We start from the raw sequence: 7,064 nt of genomic DNA on the forward strand, positions 1-7,064 counted from the left end.
CATGCATGATTATTTGTAGCAATGCTTCTGTAAGAAACAAATCAAGACTTCTTTTTACTTTATTCTATAGTTTTTAAGTTGCTAATAGTGAATTGTGAATGGACTAATAAATCATAGAAAGTCTTCCTGAAAATCTTTCATTGAAGTCTGCAAAATAATCCCACTTTGGGAATTCCTCTTCCATTGTTATTGATGGCTGGTGCTTGTTTAACATTTGCAGTGTCCAGGAAACATTCAAGCAACTGAAACTCTTCCCTGAGTAGCGGTTGCCATTATATAGCTGTTAAGTATACATATAGAAGATACATATAGGAAGTAATAAATGGGTACATAAGAAACATACCACAATAATTATGGGTGAGTTGAATTTCACATGGTTTAGGTGAATCAGATGGGCAAAGGTGACCTGGAAAATTATTTCTTTTCTTTTGGGGTGGTGGGACAATTTCTTAGAAGAGTACATACTAGAGCCAACCAGAAAGTTGGCAGTTCCAGGTATGTAATGAGAAATTATTAATAATTAACCTTATTGTAAAGGAGCTCGAGTTGACAGTGATCATAACATTACCAAATTTCATGTTCTGTTCTGTTTGAAAGGGTCCATAATTAGTATTTTAAACTTCCACGGGGAGATGATGGCCACATCGTACTGTTGCTGGATTAGTAAAAGACCCAGGCAGGTTGTGGAATTGAAATTCAATAAAAATCTAGAATTAAAGACAAATGATGACAATGAAACATTGTCAATTAATGTAAAAACCCATTTGGTTCACCCATGTCCTGTAAGGAAGGAAATATTTGCTGGTCAGACCCACAGCAATGTTAGTTGACACGTAACTGCCCTCTGATGTAGCCTAGCAAGCCATTCAGTAGAATGCAAGGTTTATGAAGGTTTGTAGCTCAGGTTTAGGTTTAGGGTGTAGATTTGCTCGCTGAGCTGTAGGTTTGATATCCAGACGTTTCATTACCTGGATGGGTAACATCATCAGTAGCGACCTCCAAGTGAAGTGAAGCTGTTGTCTCCTGCTTTCTATTTATATGTTTGTCCTGGATGGAGTTCCTGGGGTTTGTGGTGATGTCATTTCCTGATCATTTTCTGAGGGGTTGATAGACGGTATCTAGATCTATGTTTGTTTATGGCGTTGTGGTTGGAGTGCCTCTAGGAATTCTTTGGCATGTCTTTGCTTAGCCTGTCCCAGGATAGATGTGTTATCCCAGTCAAAATGGTGGGTTTTTTTCCTCCGTGTGTAGGGCTACAAGGGAGAGAGGGTCGTGTCTTTTTGTGGCTAGCTGGTGTTCGTGTATCTTGGTGGCTAACTTTGTTCCTGTTTGTCCTACGTAGTGTTTGTGGCAGTCCTGGGACAGGCTAAGCAAAGACATGCCAGAGAATTCCTAGAGGCCTGGTACTCCAACCACAACGCCATAAACAAACACACAGAGTTGGATACCATCTATCAGAAAACGAACAGGAAATTATATCACCACAAACCCCAGGAAACCCATCCAGGACAAACATATAAATAGAAAGCAGGAGACAACAGCTTCGCTTCACTTGGAGGTCGCCACTGATGATGTTACCTAGCCAGGTAATGAAACGTCTGGATATCAAATCTACAGCTCAGCGAGCAAGCCTACACCCTAAAATTCAGTTGAATCAACTGCTAGAAAGTCTCAAAAAAGGAATGAATCTGAATAGGCCACCTGGCATTAGCTAAGGCATCAGAAACTTCAATGGTAAACACAGCCCCTGTCAATCCTGCTGAGTCCTCCTTACTAACACCTAGGGGCTAGTGCCAAAAGTGGGACAGCTATCTCTTAGCCTAGTCAAGGCACAGCTGATGTAGTCATATTCACAGAATCCTAATTTACATACAACCCAGAGAATACTACAACCATCCCTGGATACGTCCTGCCCCACTGAGACGACAGACCCAATTGAGATGCTGCACAGTATATAAAGACTGCATCTTTTTATTTTTATTTGTTGTAGCATAGTCCTGTTCACAGTTCAGTCCATAATCAAAAGTAAAGGACTGAGGAAAGAATTGCTGTACTTCTAAAAAGCAAATTCTGAAAATCACTGGGTCACATTTGCACTGTTGCTTTGCAAACAGTGGGGGTACATTTTTAAGAGGAGATAACACAGTACGGAGGTGCATGCGAAGTGAGCTTTGGCCAGCAACAGGTTGCTGATTGGTTTATGGAATTGTGACTATTTGTGAATGTCGGACAACATCAGGCTGATGATAATCTTCTGTATGGCTCACGGGAATCTGAACAGCTTTTGGGTGTGAACAATTACAATACTGTTTAAGAAGGGTGGTAAGGACAAGCCAGAAAACTATACACCAGTGAGCCTGATATCGGTGATGGGCAAGTTGTTGGAGGGAATCCTGAGGGACAGGATGTACATGTATTTGGAAAGGCAAGGACTGATTAGGGATAGTCAACATGACTTTGTGCGTGGGAAATCATGTCTCACAAACTTGATAGAGTTTTTTGAGGAAGTAACAAAGAGGATTGAGGAGGGCAGAGCAGTAGATGTGATCTATATATACTTCATTAAGGCATTCAACAAGGTTCCCCATGGGAGACTGATTAGCAAAGTTAGATCTCGTGGAATAAAGGGAGAACTAGCCATTTGGATACAGAGCTGGCTTAAAGGTAGAAGACAGAAGGTGGTGGAGGGTTGTTTTTCAGACTGGAGGCCTGTGACCAGTGGAGTACCACAAGGATCGGTGCTGGGTCCTCTACTTTTTGTCATTTACATAAATGATTTGGATGTGAGCATAAGAGGTACAGTTAGTAAGTTTGCAGATGACACCAAAATTGGAGGTGTCGTGGACAGAGAAGAGGGTTATGTCAGATTACAACAGGACTTTGACCAGATGGGCCAATGGGCTGAGAAGTGGCAGAGGGAGTTTAATTCAGATAAATGCGAGGTGCTGCATTTTGGGAAAGCAAATCTTAGCAGGACTTATACACTTAATGGTAAGGTCCTCGGGAATGTTGCTGAACAAAGAGACCTTGGAGTGCAGGTTCATAGCTCCTTGAAAGTGGAGTCACGGGTAGATAGGATAGTGAAGAAGGTGTTTGGTATGCTTTCCTTTATTGGTCAGAGTATTGAATACAGGAGTTGGGAGGTCATGTTGCGGCTGTACAGGACATTGGTTAGGCCACTGTTGGAACAGTGCGTGCAATTCTAGTCTCTAGACTGGGTTGGGATATCTGGTCGGCATGGACGGGTTGGACCGAAGGGTCTGTTTCCATGCTGTACATCTCTATGACTCTATGTACAGCATGGAAACAGACCCTTCGGTCCAACCCGTCCATGCCAACCAGATATCCCAACGCAATCTTGTCCCTCCTGCCAGAACCTGGCCCACATCCGTCCAAACCCTCCCTATTCATATACCCATCCAAATGCCTTTTAAATGTTGCAATTGTACCAGCCTCCACCACTTCCACTGGCAGCTCATTGCATACACGCACCACCCTCTGTGTGAAAAAGCTGCCCCTTAGGTTTAGTTCTGGACTCCCTGACCCCAGGGAAAAGACTTTGCCTATTTATCCTATCTATGCCCCTCATAATTTTGTAAACCTCTATAAGGTCACCCCTCAGCCTCCGACGCTCTAGGGAAAACAGCCCCAGCCTGTTCAGTCTCTCCCTGTATCTCAGATCTTCCAACCCTGGCAACATCCTTGTAAATCTTTTCTGAACCCTTTCAAGTTTCATAACATCTTTCCGATAGGTCTTTAGATATCTGATAGGGGAGGTATGTCTCTCTCTTCAGTGAAAATACCTGAAGCTAAAGCAAATAAGTTGTTTTCTCCTAGTAGTTGATATAATCTGTTATTTCTAACCAATAAATCAGAGTCTTTATAACTTGTGAACTCTTTGCCTCCTTGAAAATTTGAAAGAGTCTGAAGCAAAAGCTCAGAAAACTGAAGGACTTGGGACACAAAATAAATTCCTCCATCAAACCTGACAACTGGTGCCATTGAGCTATCTCCCCAATATTCTCCCCCCTCCATCCATAACACCAATTTATTTGAGTGTGCATGCCTGGAAGATCGAAGTAAGATTCAAGAGTACATAGGTTACATCTCTTTTAGATTTGAGGATGATAAAACATTATAGTCCTTTAAAAGGATGGTCATCCCATGAAAAAGAGCTGAAATGAGACATTTCATTAGCAATAAGGCACCATTATTGTTGAGCAAGTTCTCAATTAAAAAATGCACAGATGAAACCAGATTTGGAAAATGATAAAAAAAATATATTTGGGAAAGCAGTGAATTTAAACTTCACTCAATCAGGGCAATGCTACATACCATTAAGGAAACCAGACATTTTCATTGAGACATACGGGCAGTATTATTGACTTCAGGTGACAAGTCTGGCTGACAGGAAGTTAATTATTTGACATTCCATAGATAATGTAGAGAATGAAAGGGGATGAATATATCTCAAGATGTTCTTGTCTATTTTTAAGTGTGCTCTCTTGAGATAACGGAGGAGTCAGGAGTGTTGCAGGCTGGATAAGACAGAGATTTAAATTAGTTGTATTTGTTCTTTTAAAGTTTTGTATAAATAATCTCCTTTGCTATTCCTGATCTCAGAAGTTAGAGAGATTTCAGAATTTAGAATGACTTAGGGTGATAGTCTTTGAGAGACTCAGCAAGACATCATAGTTTGGATTTCTGACTTTGCACGCTTTAGATTAGATTAGATTAGATTACAGTGTGGAAACAGGCCCTTCGGCCCAACAAGTCCACACCGACCCGCCGAAGCGCAACCCACCCATACCCCTACATTTACCCCTTACCTAACACTACGGGCAATTTAGCATGGCCAATTCACCTGACCTGCACATCTTTGGATTGTGGGAGGAAACCGGAGCACCCGGAGGAAACCCACACAGACACGGGGAGAATGTGCAAACTCCACACAGTCAGTCGCCTGAGGTGGGAATTGAACCCGGGTCTCCGGCGCTGTGAGGCAGCAGTGCTAACCACTGTGCCACCGTGCCGCCCACAAAATTTGGGACTTGAATTCTTGTGGCAGTGTTTCTGACTTTAAGCATCTCAGACTTTAAACGAGGAAATTGCCCCATGACAACCTGGCATAGTCAGCAAGATCTACTGATGAATTCAAATGAAGAACTATCCCCACAGACAGAAAACACCAGAGGGTGAGCATTGTTTATTTTATATCACCCATGGCTCTTGCTCACTGGTGAGACTTCCTCGTAAACTAGGGGATCATGGAAACTTAAACGGAGTTAGAATGGTTGAAAGTCTGTAAGCAAAGAATTAAAACAAACTAGGGGGAAACAAAAAATTCAGCAAACAACATTGTACACAGAATCACTGACAAGCAGGCTGGGAGAGAAAACTTAGCTGATGCTCCTCAGTGGTGAAATCCCTCATGAGGCATCTCTTTAGTCAGCCCTAATAACGGATTGGCCACGGAGGACTATTTAGCAGCTGTTCCCAAAGGTGAAGAACCTGTGGATACAGTCAAGCACCTCAGGAAGACAGCAGAATGGTGAACAGGCTACTGAGGAGACATCATTCAAAAGACACAAATTTTGATTTGAGATCAACACACTCCATACTACTATAAACTACACTTGGAATTTGAGAAGGAACAGTCTTCAATTGTAGTTAAATATATGTGGAATTATTTTCAATTGGAATAGGAAGCTTTAATAGCATTTGCAATATTCTAAATTGCAATTGATAGTTTGACATAGAAGATTGCATTAGTAGAAAAAGCTGGATTAGAAATTGTAGAAGTCGATAATGGACACTCTCAGTGTGTTCCTGATAGGCTTTCTAAAGAGATTCTAAAGGAACAGTGAAGTTAGAAACAGTCCAGAATAGGTTAACCCACAGTGTGCACCTGTGTTTACAACTGGACAAACAAAATCAAGAACTACAAGAAATGTAAATAGCTGCAAAGGAGAAGTGATGACTGACAGGAAAGTGCTGCTGTCCCACCTAATAGAGTGCAAGTTATGTCTCAAAAGTGGCAAATACCAGAAGACATCACCACATCCAGTTGCAAGTCTTCTACTGGCCTTATTTATCACCCTATCTATATGTCATGCAAACTTCAAAAAATTTTGGATCTAAACCCCTTGGTCTCTCTGTTCTACAACATTACCCAAAGCTCTACTTTTAATTGTATATGTCCTGCCCTTGTTTGTTTTACCAAAATGCAAAACCTTGCATTTATCCAAATAAAATTGCCACCCTTCGGCCCATAGACCCCATTGATCAAGATCTCTCTGTAACCTTAAATAACCTTCTTCACTGTACCACCAATTTTGGTGTCATTCGCAAATTTACTAACTAACCATGCCTTCTATATTTTAATCTGAATCATTAATATAAATGACAAACAAAAGTGGACCCAGCATTGATCCCTTTGGAAGACCACTGGTCACAGGCTTCCAGTCCAAAAACTAATCCTCCACCATCACATTCTGTCTATTGCTGTTAGCCAATTTTGTATCCAATTGGCAAGCTCACCCTGAATCCCAAGTGATCTAATTTTACTAATCAGCCTTGTCAAAGGCTTTATTAATGCACAAGTAAACAGTGTCAACCGCTCTGCCCTTATCAATCTTCTTGATTACTTCCTGAAAAAGCTCAATCAAGTTTCTGAGCCAGAATTTCCCTCGCACAAAACCAGACTGACTATCCCTAGTCATTCCTTGCCTCTCCAAAGGCATTTAAATTCTATCTTTCAGAATCACTTTCAACAACTTACCCACCACCTAAGTCAGACTCACAGATATATTGTTCCCAGGCTACTCATTACATCCTTTATTAAACAAAGGCACAACATTAGCCACTCTCCAGTTCTCCAGCACCTCAACCCTTTCAAGTTTCACAACATCTTTCCGATAGGAAGGAGACCAGAATTGCACGCAATATGCCAACAGTGGCCTAACCAATGTCTTGTACAGCCGCAACATGACCTCCCAACTCCTATACTCAATACTCTGACCAATAAAGGAAAGCATACCAAATGCCTTCTTCACTATCCTATC

The 7,064-nt window shown here is 41.5% G+C and overlaps 1 protein-coding gene across 1 annotated transcript in view; it reads right to left on the minus strand.

The window, feature by feature from the left end:
- ccdc157 (coiled-coil domain containing 157) overlaps positions 1 to 7,064 on the minus strand; it is a 42,177-nt gene that overhangs the window by 17,259 nt on the left and 17,854 nt on the right. The gene's annotated exons all lie outside the window — the stretch shown is intronic.

The sequence above is a fragment of the Chiloscyllium plagiosum genome, chromosome 25 (assembly GCF_004010195.1).
Source record: "Chiloscyllium plagiosum isolate BGI_BamShark_2017 chromosome 25, ASM401019v2, whole genome shotgun sequence".
NCBI lineage: Eukaryota > Metazoa > Chordata > Chondrichthyes > Orectolobiformes > Hemiscylliidae > Chiloscyllium > Chiloscyllium plagiosum.